This window comes from Oxyura jamaicensis, chromosome 5 (assembly GCF_011077185.1).
Source record: "Oxyura jamaicensis isolate SHBP4307 breed ruddy duck chromosome 5, BPBGC_Ojam_1.0, whole genome shotgun sequence".
Classification (NCBI taxonomy): Eukaryota; Metazoa; Chordata; class Aves; order Anseriformes; family Anatidae; genus Oxyura; species Oxyura jamaicensis.
In genome coordinates, this window is record NC_048897.1 from 25,539,089 (window position 1) to 25,560,292 (window position 21,204).

Sequence of the window (21,204 nt, forward strand, 5' to 3'; positions counted from 1 at the left end):
GAAGAGAAGAGAAGAGAAGAGAAGAGAAGAGAAGAGAAGAGAAGAGAAGAGAAGAGAAGAGAAGAGAAGAGAAGAGAAGAGAAGAGAAGAGAAGAGAAGAGAAGAGAAAAAAATAAAAAAGATGAAAAAATGAGATGAAAAAAAAAATAAAAAGAGAAAAGTAAAATTACCTTAGGGGGTTTGGCAGAGGACTTTGAGGTTTGGCAAAGAAATATTCCTGGAGCTAAAGAGAAGTTTTTTGCCATCCCTGCAAAAACCCTGCCCAGCTTGGCTGAGTTATAAGCCCATGAAAGTTACTATTCCTGCATGTGCAGTAGAACTTGTTAGTGGCCTTGCTCTGTTCCTGTGTGAATACTCTGCCCTCACTGGATTATATTCCCACACCCCACTGAACCCTTAACATCCTTCCACAGTCTGGAAACTGAAAATATGGTCATTCAGTTTTAAACAGCAATTTGGTTTCAGAGCTCTGTCATAAGCAACCTCCAATGCCTGTGCATTGACTCACTTGCTTCTCCCTCAGTGCACCAGGTTCCGGGCCCAGGGTAATGTGTCAGGGAGATCCAACACGTCGTTATTTGATGGTAAAATCAACACCCAGTGATGGGGAAGGCAGTGTCAGACTGCAGGAAGATCTGGCAGCAGAGTTTCTCACCGAGCTGTTCAGGATTATAATAAAGATTTGGGACTCTTCACAAAGGGTGGAGCTCTCCCCACATCAGAGAGAGAGTTTTCTGAGGAGCCAGCATGGGCTCCAGCAACGACAGCACTGTAGCAAAACTCTCCACTTCCCAAGAGCAAAGATTTACCCCTACATAAAGAGCTGTATGTGCAGGAAGAAAAAAAAATCACTTTTTCCCCTAAAAAAATAACATGATAAACCACCTACGAAATATATGAAAGCACCTGCCTGATAGAAGATACTTTGCTGCACATACTACTTGAGAAGAAGATGGGAGAAAGCTTAGCGTGTGCTGGACATTAGTCATTTCACTTAATGCGGTGCTGGAGGCACTCAGATACATCAGCAACCAAGCAAAGCTAGGAACTTAAGTAGAATTACATTACGTGTAATATATAAAACATGTTACACAATTTGGCATTCAGTGAATTTTAGCAATCACTATCCTGGCATAGATGGTAAAGAACTGAGAGCTTTGGTTTCTCCTAAGCAACAGAGTTATATAGAAAATATCAGCAAAATCTTGTGCTTGGCTTACACTCTGTCATTATAAGGTGTCGTTATAGGACACTCAGCCTAGCATTAGGAAGGGGGAGAAAGAACCTTAGACCTTACAGACAACCACTTCTTTGACTTCTTTCATCACAGTGAATTGTCCATCCGTCTTGTGACATTTGTGTTGTTGGTTTTATTTTTGTTTGTTCATTTGGTCGGTTGGTTGTTTTTTCAGAGTCCTTTAGCTCTGTAGGCTTTATTTGATAATAATCCTCTCATCCTCTGCATTGCTAATGATTTGCTTTTCTTTTTCTTTGGGATTCAGGTCTCAACCTTCTGAGGTAAAACCCCAGCCATCGCTTTTTCAAAAGCATTTCCCCACGACACCATGTGCTTCTGCTTCTACGTGCATTCCTAAGCAACAGCCACCACCGCCACCAGCTCTGCCATGAAGATGCCATCCTGCTTTCCAACACCTTTTTTATAAGCTCTTCTGCTTGCAAGGGCTTGGTGTGATTGTTCACATGGGGCTAAGGCAGAAAGGCAGTGTCAGAAGCTCAAAACAGAAGGGATCACCATTACTGCCTGGCCCCATCCTTCCCGTTTAACAGGGGATACCTATCTCCACATACCAAGGGAGCACATCAGAACAAATTCTGGATGAGACCAACAGCTTGTTTATCCTGGAATTATACTTTGGTATAATTGTATGTGATAAAATAGTTAACACTTTAAAGTCAGACAAAAACTATAAATGATACAACATTTGAATTGCAAAATTATAGATAGGGCATTGACCCAAATATTTCTGGGTTCTGGCATTAGCTATTTCCTGACAAAAAGGAGGAGTGGTACCGCATAAAGTAAGAAGCCAGTATGGAAATTTGGATATTGCAAGTGTCCATCATACCAGTGTACACATTATTAGCTATCCTCACTTTGTGCAGACTCATCCATTCATCTGGTCTAAGTGGTAACCCTTCACTCTCTTGAAGGGTGTAAGGAAGATTTTTCTGTACATTTTTGCATCTAGGGTGTTCTGTGTTTGGAACTGTATAGGTTCCATGACGACTGAGCATGCACAGGGCTGACTGCACTACTTTTGTCACATAACGAAGGTGCCTCCTTGCCACTTGGCCGTGTTCTGTTCAGATGATAAGGTCTGAGATGTTATTTTAAGATTTGAGCTGGAAAAGCATGACTGTTATATGATAGAAATGATGGACATGATGGACACATGCAATATCCAAAAATCTATGGAAAATAGCCTCTTTGTTGACAAAACCAAAGCTTTTAATAACATCACTTACATTCTTATGGCTAGCAAAAAACTTGTCCATTTAACACTGTTTAGACTTGGCTTGTGAAAAACTCATGCTGGCCTCTTGCTCTTTCCAAGGACATCGACTCAGCATGATCCAAACCTTTAGCCTTCTTTACAGAAGCAAAATATATATATATATTTTAATCCTGGTGAAAATGAGCCCTGAAGGAAAACTGTCCTTACTAAGAGCATGTCTTCACAAAGGGCACTATAATGGAGTCTGAATTTTGTGTTAGCACCCCCGGACAGCTCCCCCAGACAGCTTTTTTTTTTTTTTTCTTATTCTATTATGGAGACATAAGCAGTGATCCTTGCTGAGATGACAGTCACTGACTCTGTGTGGAAGTCTAAGGCAGGCTCAGAATTTCACTCAAACCCTTCACTCAGCCTTAAAAAGTTTGTACTGGGAGCCATGGATCGACTCTGTCCCTTCAGATTGTTAACAGATGAGTCACAACCTCCTTTCCCCTAGCCCAGAAAGCTGCCAAAACTGTCTCACGGGTAGCAGGTGACAACCTGAATCATAACGTCTGCTGGCCACAGGATATGAATTTCCACCAGGCAAGTGGGAAACCAAGGTGAAAAAAGAGATTGGCACTGCCTAACCCTGTTTTACTCTGAAGTGAGAGGAGGGCAGCATTGACAAGAGGAAATCAGGATGTGCTTTGGGCTCTATCAATGACCTCCACCTTGTAACTAGGTACGTGTATCTTGTCCCCTTCCTCCCTCCTGAAATTCTGCTGTTGTTAGTGGTTGAGTTTTCCTTGGTTAACAAAGACTTTTAAAATTATTATTATCGTGTCTCCAAAACTGTTACTTCTGGAAGGACTACAGCATATTCAGTTCTCTGGTTGCCTTGTCCCACTTTTATGATTGTCTTGCTGGCTGAGAAAAGGAGGTTGGGGACTGGGGGATTTTCACTTTATTTTTCCGCAGAGCCATTAAATTTCTTAACAACATTCTTAAACTAAGACCTGATTCGATTTGCACACGGTATCTAAGCAAAAGGCATTTGGGTCACTTCCAAATATTAAGTCTGTAAATTTTTACCTCTGAGCACAGTGACATGGAGGGGAAGGGAGAGAATGAAGCCGAGGCAGCTGCCCTGTTGCTTTTGTCGGTGTCTTCATTTGGACAATCACCACAAATGTCCTGAATTCTTTGCTGTGAGTTCTGAATGAGAAGTAGCATGTGCTTGTATGCCTGGCAGCATATTCCTGGTTTAGGAGAAAGGAAACTGTGGCAGAGGTGTCTTAAGCCACACAGCAGGTCAGTGCAAAATCCAGCCGTTTAGTTTCCCAACACGATGCTTTCCTGATACCAGGGCGATTAGTAATCCTGCTGAAAGTGAGCCCTGAAGGAAAGCTGTCTGGGGGTGCTAACACAGCACGGTGAGATCTGGTGTCCAGAAACACCCTGATATTAGAGTAGCTCCAGGGTCTAACGCGAGCCTGTGGTGGATGTTGCACATCAGCTTCTGACTCATGTGTGAAGAGTCTGAGTCTGCAAACTTGCCTCTATAAAAGTGCTGCGGTGGTTTTAATCACCCAGCATCAACAAATACCTACAGACTAGGCAGGGGAGACTATTTCTTTTAGATACAGCTCACGTCTCTGTTTTCCACTGCATATTAGAAAGGGAAGATGCCCCTTTATCTTAGCTCAGAAGGAAATTATTATCGTAAGATAAGTCTGAAGATCAAAGTAGCTATATAAATGAGGGCATGGCTTTGCATCTGTCTGTGTGCACACACATGTATGTACATATGCAGAGTTTACGTTTACATCTTATCTGCTGATCTAGAAGCTCTTTGCAAACTGGAAGTGCTCCCCCTGTATTTCCACAAGCTGATACACCAGCATCATTTGCACTCTCAGCGTTAGACGTGCGTTTGTAAGTGTGGAGCTGGAACTGTCAGAGGAGGTGAGCTAACAAGGAGAAGAAGCCACCATCTGGAGCAGGACCGATCACATCCCGTCACCTTCTCCACTGGGAGCAGTGATGTGGGACCTCCGGGTACACCACAGTGTCCAGCTCAGCTCAGCTAAATGACTGCCTTCAGTATTGCTTAACTCGGTGGTGTTTAGGTCGAAACCACACCACAGGAAGTGAAGTTCAGAGGGAATGGAAACACGAGCTGAGCCCCCAGAGCAGCCCGTTGCCACAAAGCCCCTCCGGCCCCTCAGCAGCTGAGCTTCCCATAAGCAAGCACCCGAGCCGACCCTCCCGAGGTTACAGGATGCTGTATGGCGAGATCAGAGGCAGCAGTGGCAGCATGGCTGCAGGCCAGGAACGAGGGAAGGAAGGCTAGTTCTTCAGGTCTGAGCTTTGTTGACTCTGGCGTGGATTTTTCCATGACGGGTGTCTGGATGCTAGTATGCTGAAGGAGAGGCAGAGCTGGTTTGACAGATCCCTGCTTGTGTTATAGTGAAATTCCTGTAGCAGTGAACATTTTCAGCCATGTGGAAATCTTCTGCTGTTGTGAGCTGTGTTCAGAATGGTAGCAATTCTTCCACAAGCATGTGAATAAAGACTGTAAGCAGAGGGAAAGATGGCTCTGGATGTAGCTTCTGTGCATGAGATCCACACACACCAATTTGGTACAACAAAAGGAAAGAAAAGGCCCATTTTTATCCCTCCCTGTCACATGTAAGGGGGCCCACAATCAGTGAAAGTGTCTGTGAACAAATATTTGTTTCAATAAGGCGAACTGGTCGAGCACAATATTGCACAGGCCAGCCCAGACACTCAGTCCAAAAAGGTAGGATTGAAGTCATTTAATCGCAGCAGTTTCTCACACTGTGAACACGTCAGCTTAGAACTCAGTTATCAAATATTGCTGAAAGATGCAGATGCACAAGGTTATATTTGGTTATACAGCATTCTAGATCTGGACAAGGAAAGCAGAATTAAGGTGGCATATACATTATGAACTTTCAAATGTTATTCCATTACTGCAAATCCTGAATGTCACATTAATTTGGATTACTGTACTTTAAATAATTCATTCAGAAGAGAGAGTAAAAAAAAAATAAAAATCTTAAAGCCTTTCAGACAGGTTAGATTTAAACTTTTGGGGTAAAATTTTGGGTGAATCCAAGCAAAACTTCCAAATTTTTCATGACTTCCACCTGAAGTCACCCTGCTCAAGCCACTTCCAAAAGCTTTTGAAAGTTAGCAGGTTCCAGAGAAGCTGGTGAAGCTGTGGGTTTGCCCTGAAACTCGAAACTTCAAGAAATGCAGATGTTTGCTACAAATGCTCTGCAGAGATCCAGCTGTGGCATGCAGGCAGGCTTCCAGAAGGGCTCAGTTCAGTGTGCCTCACAGCGAGCCAGGCTGAAAAATGTCAAGCAAAGGGACAGAGGGATAGTGTATGGTGACAGCCTACATCTAGGAAAGAAGGGAGTTTAAAAAAAATCTTTTTGCATGCACAGTTTTCACTCATAATGAAGGATTTATCTTGAAACCTGTCTTGCTCATCAAGAAAGCAGCAGCACAGAGTGTGAAGGAACTGGAAAGAAAGGTAATGTTAAAAGATGATACTGAGCCTGTGCAGCCTTGAGAACCAGGGGACACACAAAGACACAGTAAAGTGTCAAACGGAAATTAAAAGCTATTGGTACAATTAAACTTGAGGAGTAGATAAGACTGCTCAACAGTGCAGACCCAGAAGGGTGAGATAAGGACACTGCACTCCGTGATAGTGCCAGGGGGCAAGGCAGAGCATTTTGTGGAAAGTTTGGAAGTGTCAGAGGATCATGTACACTCACCAAAAAAAAAAAAAAAAAAAAAAGTGACTGCAAGTTAAGGATGATCAAAAGGATTGCTCAGTTCTGTACCAGTTAGGAAAGAGTTAACAGAATGAAAATCGATGGAAGGCAGAAAAATGGAAAGTAGATGACAATACCAGTGAAGCAGCAATCAGCACAAATGGTGGGAGAAATATGTAGACATCGTTCATAAAAGACCTAAGCCACTCTGTTAAAACATTTACAGAATGCAGGAAAATATGCAGAGTGAGGAAAGGGATTCCTCATGTGGTGAGGAGGGGACTTTATAGGACTGTAATATAAACTACAAATATAAATATAATAAAACACAGCAAACTGAAAAGTATTTTCCAATTAATAGTTGCAATCTGATTTACTCTGTAGGGATCAGGGAAAGAGCACACAGAGGACTCTCTGTGACCTCAAACCAAAAACCCACCGACAAACACACCCAAAAATGAATGAAATGGGATGCTTTTAATTGTCCATAAAAATAAAATCCATTCTGAGGTGGCGTGAGCCAAATTATTAAGTAAATTGACTGCAATGGCAGGATTTTAACAGATCTCCTTGAACACAAAGTGCTCCAAGATCCACGCTTTGCGAGCACCGTTTGGCAGATACTGCTTTCTTAAATTGCCTTTTTGAATATATTCAGCACGGTTCTTCTGGCAACAGGAGGATGAGCCTGGGTGCTATGTCTAGAAGAGAAGTTCTTCCCCTAGGCCACCTGATATTTCAGGCACAACCTGCCCTTAGTGAAGCTATGTGGGCTGTCACCAATCCCCTCCTTATTTTCCCTGGGCCTTAGCAGAGCTTCCAGGAGGATCTGCTCCATCATCTTGCCAGGCACAGCAGTGAGGGTACTCCTTTTTATCTGAGTGTGGGCCCAGGACAAGAAAAATGAAAAACTGATTCAGAAGCTGAAAATAATTCACTGAATTATTTTTGTTATTAGTTCTGAAACTGAACAATGTATTGCTAGTGTGGACTTACCTTTAAAAAGTTGTGTGACACAGCAGATCAGTAAAACTAGCTGAAAATCCCTTGGGAACTGACTGTCACATGCTTACTGTTTTATTCAAGCAACCTGAAGGCTTATGGCACTTTATCTGTTACAGGTTGCTATCTTTATGGGCTTTTAAGTAATAAAGGAAACCTAAAAGGGGTTCTAAGAAGTGGCACAATTTGATACAGAACAGCATTTTTTAATCTGTTGTCTATGAGACATCGGGAGGTGGGCTGCAAAGCATTTTCAAGTTATTTTCTTCAAAACCTACACACACATATTCCCACAAGTTCAAATTGGGAAAATTAGCTAAAATTTAGCAGCATCCTACAATATATCTCAAGAGCCTGTTTATTTCAAAAGAAGGTATTGTGCCTTTAATAGCCCATTCAACTATTTTTGTAACAGTGACACCCACGGTACTTAAATTGACTTTGTTTTGATATGACTTGACACAATGACAAAAAACAACGATAGGAATACAATGGCAAGCGCTTGTCCCAGGTACCTCAAGTATTGTGTCATACATGTGAGGGGTGGGTGGGAAATCCTATTCAAGGGGGGAAGTTCCTTATGCTGACAGGTCAGAGTGGGATTAGAAATCTAGCAAGCACTGGCTGCTTGCAAGGGAAGATTGGAGAGGTACAGGACAGATTTCAGGTTTTGAATACTATAGAGAAGAATATATATATATGTATATATATTAGGTTATTTTATGTCTAATTTCCATCTCTAGTTAAAACTTCATCTGGAGGTCAGTCTTGCTTGTCAAGCAGATAGCATTTGTTTCATTTCAACATCAAGACGTTGCGGGTTGGGCATTACGAAATGCTGCACTATTGGCTTTGAAGGAGCCTGGCCGGACACATTTGGCTCTCTGTGCTGAATTTATCCTCATTGTTTTGTGCTCTGCCTGGTAAGTCGCCCCAAGGAGCATTTGTGTGATGAGAGATTTCCTGTCTAGGGTTTTACCTTTGTAACGCTTGTGTTCTCTGTGTACCTGCCCATTGTGGCAACAGCAGAGCAAGCTGTAGGAAGAGAGTGCTTCTCAACCATCAGAAGGAGGAGTTGAGGTCCTCAGACTTGTGACTGAGTTGCTGAGTGATTTTTTGGCTCCGTCTTGATAGCTTGTGAAGTAGAATAACCTCAGGACGAAGTTAACATACTTTCTGGTTTTCAGAGGAACTAGGGGGTAAGATTTGATTCACTAGTACTAGTAAAGCTTGGTGAGACCTTTGCATAAAAAGAATTGCAGAAACAATAGCAACATGGCCGTTAACTGAAGAACAGTACATATTTTGCACTTCTGCAGTGTTCATGAAAAAAAAAAAAAAAAAAAAGAACAGGGGGCTTCTTTAGTAAATAAGAGAACCTAGTTTTCAGGCATCATTAACAAAGATTAAAATGTAAAGCCTCAGCAATGTAAATGCAGGGGTTTTGCATTGCTGTGGTAATTAAATTGCTGCAGGGAATGGGTTGCAGGTCCCTAAATTAGGTTTCTCCAGTCCTAGCTCAGGTTGGATCAAAGAGATCCATAACTCATCTCCACCATGTGTGTTCATCTGCCTGCTCTGTATATCCCTGTGTGCCTCTAGGATAAAATCTGCCTCCATTTCGGCCAAAGCTTGGAGCCAGTCAGCTCTGTTCATTAGCAGCTCCAGAGGTATCTCATTTCTCTGTCTAAGGACCAAAGAAGCTACAAGAAAAAATTGCAAAAGATTTGGGGAGCAGGAATCCACGGTGGACACAAGGAGCATTTTGTTTAGTGGTTTGCTAAATAAATAAATAAATAATAAATAAATAAAGCTGGCCTGAGAGATGCTTGGGTGGAGTTGCAAGTCCTTCCTGGGCTGGAGCTAGCGGCTGGTTACATCCCCAGCACACCCTTCCTCTTTCCGCTGGTGCCAAGGGGAGACAAGGGGGCTGCCAGGGGTGATGAAAGAAGCCCGTTGTAGGGTGGACCTGAAGGGAGCTCCCCCCCAAAAAGTTCACACCAGTGCTTGGTTTTGATGGGTTTAGGGACCCTACTGAGTGCATGGTTTGCTTGTGCCAGAGCAGAGTTCTAGGCACTGTGTCAGGATGATGAATTTTCTTCTTGCTAAGGTCAGGGTTCCCTGCACCTTTGCCTGGAGCAGCTGGGGCTGGCTGGGGTGGCAGGGAGACTGAGGCCAGCCAGATCAGGGCTAGGGGAGGTGCTGTGTGCTTACCCTCTTAAACTGACCATCCTACAACCCCTGTTTGAACAGGCACGCTCTAGAAATAGCCGTGCAATTATCTGTCTCATGCATCAACTAAAAGTCAAGCAGACTTGACAGCAAATGGGACCAAGCCGTAAATGAACTTGCACTGTGTGACTTCATAGGTCAACAGGACAGGGAGGGGAGAAAAGGGGGAGGAGAAAGAAAACAACAACTTAGAGCTTTGTTTCAGGGCCATTTCTCTCTCTGCTGCAGTCAGACAGGTTCCTGCTTAAATCAGGCAACTCCATTTCTCATTCTGAATGAATCACTGCAATTCTGAGACAGAAATAATAAAGGAACTGTCTGTCTGTCTTCTGCTCTCCTACACCTTTGCCATTCTCTGCCACCCAAATCATTATGACAGCTCATCTGTGGCTAATAATTGGCATTTGCCTTTTGCAGGACTAAGGATAAAGAAGCTGCCTCTGTAGGAAGCAGTGTGACACATTCCCTCTTGCGATGGGAGCATCCCCTAGCATAAGGTGAGAAGATGGATTAATGATTTCTGGGCACTTATTTCTAAGGACGCAGGAAGCAAAGTGCTATACACCGCTTTATACTTGAGAGAAAACGATGGCAGAGTGAGCCATCACTCCACTCTCCCAGAGCACTTCCTCCCAAAGGAAGGGAGGGATGGGACATATATATTAAATCATCAATAATCGTTCTCAACCTTTCTTGCGATTTTGTACGGACATCCCTTTCTGCAAAGTGGGTAGCTGTGCTCCAAACTATTGAGCCGAGCCTCCACTGGCATGTTGTGTGGCAGGCAGCAAGCAGCATGCCCAAACGGGCAGCTCAAGACATACTCTGACTGTAGAGGAGGCCACAGCGTTGGCCATGGTGCTCTCTTTCAGTTTCAGCGCAGGAAGGGCTGGGTTAATATTGGGAAGAAATTTCCTTGGGGCATCTCTGGGTAATCTGCCCATGTCAAAAGCAGGCAGGTCTGTCAGAAAACACAGAAAATGGGCATGACGGAAGACACAGAAAATGGGTATGTCATCTGCTGACATCTGCAGCATTTTCTTAAAAGAAAGTGGGTTTTATTCTAGTTTTCCCCTTCTTGTTCCTTCCCAGACTCTCTGTTTACACACACGTACTACAGGCATCTCTTGAACTTGCAGGCATGCAGAGCTGTTTCTACCCTTTCTAAGCTCCTCTGGAATAAAACAGGGGGAGGGGAGGAGACAGGATGAACTTTCACGCAGCATCCATATCATATTTGCTCAGTCATGTCACAGACAATGTATGTTTTATGAACTACAGAAACAACCTCTGTGATCATAGCATGCCCTCTGCTTTTTTTCTAGCCTAAATGAAGCCCACCAAGTGTACAGAAGGGTATGATGGGCCTGCCTGTGAAAGCTGGGGATGGTGCTTCTTGTAAACCCAAGCAGCATCTTCAGTTCTTATGTTCCTTCTCACTCAGTGCTGGACAAGCTGATATTTGAAGAAAGCACTGCCCTGCTTTTAGGATGGGATGCAGAACATGAATAATGGCTCTTTGTGGCCACTGAAGATCTGTAATACTGGAGGAGAAATAGCACCCATTGCTACTGTCTGGTATCGATGGCTCAAGGGCTATTTTAATGGGGGATGAACCTGCTACTTGTTTTAGGCTTGGTGGAGGCAAATCCTCCATTCATTTTCAGGAACAGGGAACAACCTAGCTGCTGAAATGCAGCCACACATCGGTAAATGCATACTTGCTGTCTAGTAAAAGCTCCTCTGAAAACTTATTCTGAAAACCAGTAAGCATGTCATAGGTTTCAAAACCACCGGGACTTGTTCTGTCACCTGACCTGACTTAGAAGCGTGCCAGGAAGGAGGCAGGTACCAGATTTTGCAAACGTAGGGTAGAGGTATCTGTTCCCAAAGGCCCTCAGGAGCAGTGCCCACCAGAGGAGACCTCCTGCTTGCTGCCGTGCTGCCGCCCAGGGGCAGCTCTCAGCAGCCTGGCAGAGGGGGGCAGGCTCCTGGGCACAGAAATGGCTCTGGCCATGCCCTGGGTCAGCATCCAGATATATCTGGGGAGACAGGGCCTCGTGGCAAAGTCCTCTCGCAGAGGCAGTGCTCCTGTACTGACCTCCTTTAGAAAACTGACATTAATGCTTGACAAATTCAGGATATTAATACTCCTCATTTTTCAACAGCTGGGAGGCAGAAAAGTGTTGTTTTTGTTGTTGTTTTTGGTTTGTTTGTTTAAATGCTTTCAGTTAAAAAAAAAGGAAGGTTGAAAAGGGAAATCCATTTTTTTAACTAGCTCTTGCAGTATAAATGGTGACGATGACCTGCTGACAGCCCAGCTGTAAATAACAGTGATAGTATTTGTTAGCAAGGTCATGTTTACTGAGACTTAAAATTAGTTAGCAGACTTATCTCACAAGGTTGCTAAAGCCTATGACATCTTTCAGGGAGCGGAGAAGTCCTATTTTTAGCATTTCCTCTTTCTAAAACTTAGTTCCTTTTTGGGGAGCTTTGTTCTTCCTTGCCCGGGCGGTGCTGATTTCCTCCCTGCTTTCTTACCCCCGTACTCCTAACTTCCCCTCCCCTAGCAGCACGGCGCTCTGTTTTGGTGTGACGTCCCCTCATCCAAATTTGGTGTCACATTCCGGCACCCTCATGGGCTAATGTGCCACCGCCGAAAATAAATGCTGCAGTGGCCTCTCCCAAATGCGTATGGACTCAGCTGGGTCTCCAGGACTTTTTATAGCCCTTCAGCTCAGTCCTATCTTTGGTAGCATCAGCATTTCCATAGCAACCAACTGTGATGTCAAAGTAACATGTTTTTTGGTGAGAACAGCAGGAAGCGGCGAACCCTTCATAAGCAAAGATCCAATTTTCATGCAAATGTCTCTCAAAATGTCTGCCAACCGCTGTTTATACTCCTAATTCTAATTACCTCACTGTTACCTCGCTGTCCCCCATCTGTCATGCCCACCTGCTGTCCCCTCTTCAGTTAGGTAACGCAGTGTGCGCTTCCTTAGGGGAATATCTGAGCACTGTGGAGGAGAAAGGTGCACTCCTTTCAAAGCAGAGGAAGCAGTCATAGGAATGGAAGAGATGTAGCAGTAGCATGTTAAAATAAAATAACACTACTTTTATTTATGTATTTATTTATTTATTTATTTATTGTAAACCAGAACTGGTGTAATTGGCCAATATCAGCTATTTCCAGCCTCTTACAGTTGTAGATATTTTTTTCCAGTGGATGAGTAGGTTGCAAGTGATGAGAATCGAGCCTCCTGACACGTGTTTTTTGGTGGTACTTTTCAGGACCTCTTATAAGCAGGCTCTCCAGGGCTCTGCAGCCCATAGCTGAAGAATCATGGGTTCATATACTATACGGACAGCTCGTAAGGGAAAGAAGCAAAGAAATTAGTTTTTAAGTCGCAAAGGCTGCATGCTAACTGGATCTTAAATAAACCCTCAGGACCACAGATTCTGCCTTGCCCTTGTCAAGCTGCAGTGCTGCCCCTGTGCATGTCACCTAACCCATAAGACAGCAGTGAGCGGTGGGGGTTTTCACTTGTAATAGGATCTGTCCATCTTTATCTGCAGCACTGCATATTCTTTGGACCAAAACACTCACGTGATGGAGACTGTCTCGTGGTGTTAAGGATTAACCCTGTAATTTGTGACAAGTTTGATTTGTAGGAGAGAGTTCTCCCACTACCAAGGGTGGGAAAAACAACATATTGTAACTTAATGCTGCAAAGACTAGAGTTTATCTACTCAGAGCATTCCTACACGTTACCTGCTCTGCTGGACTGATTCTGTTTTTAGGGTCCTTGCTTCATAGGGTGGCTGCAGTCTAAAAAGCAAGGTGTGCTGCAGGCTAGAGGATACGTTTGGAGATGTGAGACTGGGAGCTGGGAGGGATGCAGGAAAGCAGTTGCAGGTCAGGGCTGCAATGAGGTCTCCAGCCTGTCTGTCAAGTGAGAACATGAGCAGAGGGCTGGGAGTGCTGAAAATCAAGGGAAAGGGTAGACTCAAATATGGAGCAGCTTTTATTCAAGGAAGATTCCCTTGCATGCAAGTGAAGTAAAGAAGTGTGTCTTCTTTACCCACAGCAGTGAACGGGCTTTAGCCAATTCTAACCTGGGCAATAGAGAGTCAATCTACTCCTCCCTGCCCAGCCTGAATCAACAAAGAAATGAGTTTTCCTCCTCTTTAATTACTGGTACGTCACTGGCTCAATGGCAACTGAAAATGCACTGTGGTTTCTCTGGCTTCTAATTTTTTATAAGCATATACATATGAAACAGTGCTGAGAGGGGAAAATGAATTACTTACTCCATGGCCCTACAGAGAAAGCAAGATCACACAATTTCTCCATCTGTATTTACTACACGGGAAGGCACAAGCGGGACTCTTACTCATCTAGAAATTGGCTTGCAGACTGGCTTCTCCCAAAGGTTGTAAAGTGCAGCAATGGTGGGGGAAATAAAAGCACAAAGCCAGGCCTACATGCAGAAAAGAGGGCTCTGCCAGGCACTGGCTGCTGCCCTACATCCTTCAGTGCCATGTTGTGACAGTGGGGAGGACAGAAAATGTTAGAAATACTAACAGAAATAGATAATAAAGGATGGCATAAACTTTGCAAGCTAGTTTTTAAATTTCGTGGCAAACTGATTGTTATCCCAAGAAACCTTGTATGGGTTCTACTTTTTAGTTGAAATGTGTGCGATCTTTCATTTTTATCAAAAGAACTTGTTTAAATCTGTTGAGAAAATATGTATTTCAGTGACCTGAGAGGTCACACACATTCCTTCATGCATTTGATCAGTGTTTTAAACACCTGTACCACAGACCCATTCTAAAAAAAACATTTCAAGCTGTATATAGCAGTAAGGCCGATTAGCACTAGACATACTGCCTCATCATTGTAAGGGAGGCCAAAATAATGCTGCATGCTGATGAATTGGTGTAACCAAATCCCTCAGTTGCTAATCTGGGACCATATATCCCAAATCGATTCGTTCTCCGTCCAGCTTTGAACACACATCTCCATGCAAAAGTAGTGGACAGTTAGAAAAAGAGGCCCAAGAAATTAGAGCATCAGATGTCAGGGCTTCAGCGGACCAAATCTGGGAGTCATCTGCATTCCTGGTTAAAATCTGTCACAACTGCTGTGCCCTAGACTGGAGGCCAGGAACTTCATGGTCCTGAATACATGTTGTTTTCTCCAGCTGAGTCACTTCAGGTTGTTGTGCAATCACCCCAGGGAAATGATGGATGGAACAAGCATTCCTTCTCTTCCTAGTCAGGGTAGGAGGACTACAGCACTCTGGGACCATGGGTAGGGGAAAAGACACCCTCAAACCCCTATCTTGTGCTTCTGGGATGTCACCTGCAAAGGAACCCTTCGGTATTCCCAAAGATAGCCATCTGCAGGTCTTTCCCTTGGCAGAAAACCTCCACGGACCCCAGAGAGGGTTACTGACTATTGCCTGGCCAGAGAGCTTTCACAGAGGCCTGTGTCAGCCTAACCTCAGATTATGGCACTCAGACGAAGTGCCATGCTCTGTTTCTAATCCTGGAAATTTTCAGATTTTTTTTTTTAAAGACAGGTTTTCATTATCTTTAGCTTCTCCTAATGGCAAACTTGGAATTTCTGGATTTTGTTTTTTATCACTACTAGATCTGTGCAGCACTGTTGACCTGTGAGATGCAGAAGATCCTGTACCTCTGGAAAGAAGTTGCCAAAAGGTGGACAAAATCTTACACCTCAAAATGATGGGCCACTTTGGAAAGTTTGTTTTTGTTCTCTTTTTGGGGAAGGGAGACAATTTCCAAGGTAGCAGGTAATACAATAAAGTGCTTTGGGATCTTCAGGTAGATGATGCTGGAACCATGAAAGCTTTCAGGCTGGAGTAGGGGTCAGGTCTTTATAAATGCTCTTTTGGATAACAAAACCACTAATTAATTGGAACCACCTTTGTTTAGGCTGAAAACCAAATAGCTCCTACTGAAGCTGTGGGATTGCTCTAATGCCGGGACTTGCTGTACTACAGCATCTCTCTTTAGGGCAGAAGAAATCAACTCAGAGCAGAGTTTTATCCCAAGCCCCTTAATATGGTTTGGTACTGCCATCCTAGAGACACCCTAGACAAGCTCTGAGAGGAGTCAGCTCTTCCTCCAGCACACTAAGTAGAGTATTGCCTATAATGTTTCATCAAAGCTAATAACACAAAGGAGACCAGCTCAGACAACCAGTGCCTCCTCAGGGAAGGCAGCCAGGTAACTCCCCAAGGAGTTTAGAAAAGGAAACATCTGTCAGCACTCAAACAGCCATCATCAAACCCTAAAAGTTGCTCTCAGGCTGTCCAGACCTTCTTCATTTGCAATAACAGCAAGATTAGGCAAATCAGTACTCTCAAAACCCTTATTTCTGCCTCTCTCTAGGTTTGGTATTTCAGTGCTGGCAAGAATATTAGAAAGTATTTTTCCTTTTTATTGCCAGCACATTTAGGTCTATGAACTATCTGCAGAAAGTGGTCTTTAATAACCCCTCTACACTTTACCCTTCCAGTTGAAACCTTTGAATGAAATAATGACAATATTCTGCATCTCTATGCAGCAATGGGGAAAAGTTGTGGAAGAGCTATGCAAAATCATTTTCTACTTCTTGATCTGTGATTTTTGCAACTGCTCTGCAATGGCATATTCTGCATTAAAGAGTTTTCTTTTTAACAGTGTTAGCAATTGCCCAAGGGCTAGACATTATCTTCAGAGCACTAACTCATGTTCTGGTTCACATACCATGCCAAAAGTGGGGGGAAAAATAATCTGCTTATTTGAAATCCTTGATAAAAAATGTTGAGATTCTAAATGGCTAAACTTCACAGCAGATTCTCCACAACAAGAGCCAGCTGTACTTCACCAGAGTTACCTAGTCGTAAGGTGTATTACGGGATTGTGCCATGACCTGCATCTGGCTGGTGGTTTTGTGACCAGCCACTGGAAAGTTAACTTATGTATATATGTATAGTAGCATTTCAGATCTAACTTAGGCTTTTGTTTTTAAGGTATTATTTCTTTCCTTGTAGATAATGAAAACAATCCAGTCCCCCGGTGTTTATAGAGATACTGGAATTTAATTAATTTACTCAGTTATCAAAATTTTATTCATTTATTCAGCTAGCAAAACTGATAACAGCCATAGGATTTGTTGGTTGTACTAGATAAGGGCTCGAAGCAAAGTTTCAGTCCTGAATCTTTGGAAGTCTGGACAGAAAAAGGGAGGAAAAAAAGACGAGTTTGGAAACGGGCACTACCTCTGAATATTTATCCTAGCCTATGAAAAGAGAAAGGATATGTTTAGCCCTGTTGGTAGCAGAAAGGCAAGATGTAAAGATATTGCCCTCTGCCCGTACCCATTTCCAGATGCCAGGGTGATGCAAGGAGCTGAGACACCCAGGGAGATGGGTGCTTCCAGTGAGGTGGGAGAAAAGCCTTTTCCCAGTGATAAGAATGCTTAATGTTCAGAAACTGGTCCTCACCACCCCACTGACTGTCTGTGTACAGGCTGTGGGGAGACATTCCCTGCTTCCTTCCAGCTTTATAATCCCATGGGCCCGTCAATAAACAGAAGCTGCAGCACAGGACTAGGAAGCTGTTGTGGTGACACAAGGCCACTGCGAACACTGTCCCAAAAGAGAGTATTGCTTCAGGGGGAAGACAATATTGCTTCAGCCCCAACCAGAAATCACGGGTACAGCCCCAAAGCAGCACTAAGTATCCCCAAACACTGGCAAAGACGATCCATCACGGGATGCTGCAAGCAAGCTAGCTTGGGGTGTCCTGCTTACACATCACACGACAGGAGGAGTGAATTCTGCTGCGCTGTGGCAAGATGGCAGGAAAGCAAAGAAACTGTTGAAGACCAGGTAAGGGGACCTTAAAGCCCATCTAATTCCAATCCCCTGCCATGGGCAGGGACACCTCCCACCAGAGCAGGCTGCCCCTAGCCCCATCCAGCCTGGCCTTGGGCACCTCCAGGCATGGGGTCTCCACAGCTTCTCTAAGCGGCCTGTGCCAGGGCCTCACCCCCCCAAGTGAAGAATTTCTTCCTTATATCTAATCTAAACCTACTTCTTTTTCAGTTTAAGGCCATTCCCCCTTGTCCTGTCACCGCACCCCCTGACAAAGAGTCCCACCCAGCTCTCTTGCAGCTGCCTTTAGGCACGGGAATGCCGCTGTAAGGTCTCCCCGGGGCCTTCTTGTGCTGGGGGCACAGGAAGAACACGGATGCTTGGTATCCCCAAAGCACATTTATAGGAATCATAACAGAGATTTTCATGGGAAAAGTCAATATAAAACTGTCTTTGTGCATAGCCTTAATGAGAACAGACTTATTATTGCATCGATCACTGGTGTCTTCCAGGGACAGCTTAAACTTTTCTTAGCATTGACCACAAATTGCTTCAGTGCAGGATTTTCCACTGGAAAAAAAAAAAAAAAAAAAAAAAAAAAGGCAGTGCAGTTCTTCTAAAAACCTTAACCTGCCAACACTGGAAAGAATGAAGTCAGAGCTAAACTGAGGGGGTCATTGGGCCATCCTCTGTAGTGGGGGGCAGTGGCACACCCCACAGGGCCCTGAGTCCCCATCCTGTGAGCTCCATGCACTTACAGGGAAAGTGAGAGCCTTGATTTCAAGCCTGTGGATGGCCAGGCTTAGAGAGCATCTGGAAGGCAGCTTAAAAACAACTGCCACTGAGAATTGTCCCTGTTAGCAATCTCTCCAGGTCATGAAGTGGCAGCTGTAATTAAGGAGGAGCCCTGTTCAGAGCACGTCTGTCTTTCACAGGTGCCAGTTTTGCACCTCTCCACCTTTTATGTTTATTTCGGGGCTGCACAAGTTGGTGTGGCTTGTCGTTATTTGCTAAGCAGGATCGTTTTGCTTCCCACAGGAAATACCAGATGGTGCAAATTCTCTTTTATTGCTGAAGGGATGTCTCTGTTTGGGGGATGCCTGACACAGAAGGGCAGCCCTCCATCTCCCTTTCTCTCTGATGAGAGTTCTGCTCGGGGTGCCAGGCCTGGCATCACTGAGATGGCCTTCCCCGATCCTGTTGTTACGTTGCAAAGCCTTTCAGACTTTGGACTGAGCAGCTCCAGTCAGCAGATTGTGAATGACTCAAATGCTCTTCATCAGCAGATGTTGAACCTCCCCATTTCACTTTCCAGGAAGGGGGAAGAGATTGATTTATTCACTTTGCTGGGGTGGCAGAGGACAGAAGCGAACTCTAAAAAGGAACAATATATTCTCTGACATTTTTCAAATCCTGAGGCTTAATGCATGCAATCTGCCCTTCCAGGATTTCAGTCCTCTCATGAGTGATATTTTAATTTGCATCCAATTACAATTAGAGTGTGCACCATTTAACTTTCTAAGGGAACTCTGACAAGCTGACATGTGAGATGCTCCTCACAGCTTAGTGACAAACTGGTTGCAGAAAGCTATTGCAACTGTGTGTGCACGTGTTTATGGTTGGATCACTGCTTCTCAGGGAGGCCAAACAGCTCATCTTTGTTGTATATTGTGTGCTGCAAACTGGCGAGGGAGATTCTTCTTCTGCTCAAGGAGTGATAGAAGGGGGCGGAGAAAGGGAGAAGTCCATTGTTGGGAAGAAACGTCACGCAAATGCCCCACACTGCTGTGCTGAAGTGAAGGCTTGGCTTTATTGCTCATATTCACTTTTATTACAACAGCAATTAGAGGTATCAAAACTTTTGTTGGACATGGTGCAAATGTAATAAATTGCCCATCCCCACTCCTCACATTACTGATAATCTAACAACAGTAAGCAAACCTGAAGCCTCTAAGTGGCTGGGAATCTATCACTGTAGGAAGATGCAGATCACCGATCACCTCCCCCTTGCAGGCTCAAGCCTTTAACAACCACTTTGTGGCTGTATATGCTGGACCTTTTCCTTCCCCGAAGGCTGGCAATTGGTTTCACCACCTTGGTTTTTGTATCGCAGAACCTGCAAACTGCTTTTATCACCAGACAGCGCTTCCTGGAGCAGGAGAACAGGCTGAGGAAAAGAGGAAAGAAGAAGTCTCACCCATTTTTGCACACAGCGCTGCCTGAAGCAGCAGGCTCTGTGGCTGTATACCTGTGTTTTGTGTTCCCCAGCAGAAACTCCCAGTAAACATGCACTGTGTGACTTGTCCTGCAAGGGAGCAGTGACAACTCCCAGTCATGCAGAAGTGGGACTGGACTTTTCTGCTCCTCCTTGTTCCAACAAAACAGTAACATCCCAGTCCCCTATGCAGTGACTGCTTTTTCCTTTGAAAACTAGAGCAAACCAAATGTCTAAGCCATGATCCAGGGGCTCAGATCTGCAGAGCGACTTGCAGTCATGGCCACTGTTAGTAAGAGAGAATTGCAGCCAAATGGTTCCTGCAAAGTTAAACAAAGCCCTGATCTGTCTACAACAAAATTCCAATTTAAAATCCTGATTTGTAGGATTTTATGCTTCTATGAATAAAGCTAAAATGCAGACTATTGCCTAAATGTATATTTAGCAGAGGTCTCTGATATGGCTGTGAGCTTTTTTGTCCCTGGACACTTGACACTACTTGAAAAATAGGAGAGGAGCATGCACGTACCTGGGGATGGGGTTACACTGCTATGCTCTGCTCCTGCTGGTCTTCTGTCTTGGTCACCAGCTGGGGAGATGGCCTTAAAGCCCTCGTCACATTTATTCTCAGTGCTGGTACTTGCGTTTCATTAGGGGAGGCCAAGTCCTGTTCTCAAAGATGCGTGGACAGGATAGAAGGAAGCTGAACCTGATGATACAGGTACAGAGCCTTTTGGAGATCCTTTGCTCTCCCCCTTTAACAAAGGCAATGTGCTCCTTTTGGTTATGAGGAAGGCTTTAATGGGATTTTTAAGAAGGCCTGAAATCTTCTCTACTTTTGAAAAGGGAAATTAACCATTTTTTCCTCAGATTGTTTTTCTAATTATAGATAAAGCCAAGTGCCACCTGGCTTTTCCTCTGAAGTGGTGCAGAAGTGGGTGAGCTAATACCATTACATTACAGGCATCAACAACAGAACTCATTTGAGTAAGGAAAGGCACCTGCTTAAAAGCACGTTTTCTTTTGTCAACACTTAATTCAGACTTTAGACAAAAAGCTGGGAGAAAAGACTCCGAAAGTTTTGAGTGCATCTGATGCTTAGTTTTACCTTCCTCTGGCAGATCTACAAATAAAAGCAGGGGGAAAGGGCTATTTCTTGCTGCCCCCAGAAAGAAGCACCACAAAGACAATGAACTTAAGATTCTCTCTGGCTTCCTTTCTGCAGAAAGGGTGCCATCCGTTCATGGTTTTTTTTTTTTTTCAGTAATGAGCCGGTGTCTCAGCCAGCTCAAATCTAACTAGATAAAACTCAAGACTGATGAAATTGGAGCTTCTTCAGATAAACCCTTCAGGGAGCTTCATGGCTTTGCTATTGTTCTCAGTCTTCTCATGGCTATGAATTAAATCCTCTTGATATCGATACTGTTACCCACAGCATCTTTGCAGCTGGGCTGCCAGCCCTTTGTTTTGGCAGTCTGGAGCATTCAGGATGGAGGTTTATGAGGCACTTCCCTTGTTTCCAGCCTGTTTCCAGCTCCAGGTTTCTCAAGAAGGTGAGGGGTGTTTCTGTCAGCTGGGAAGAAGCTGTCTGG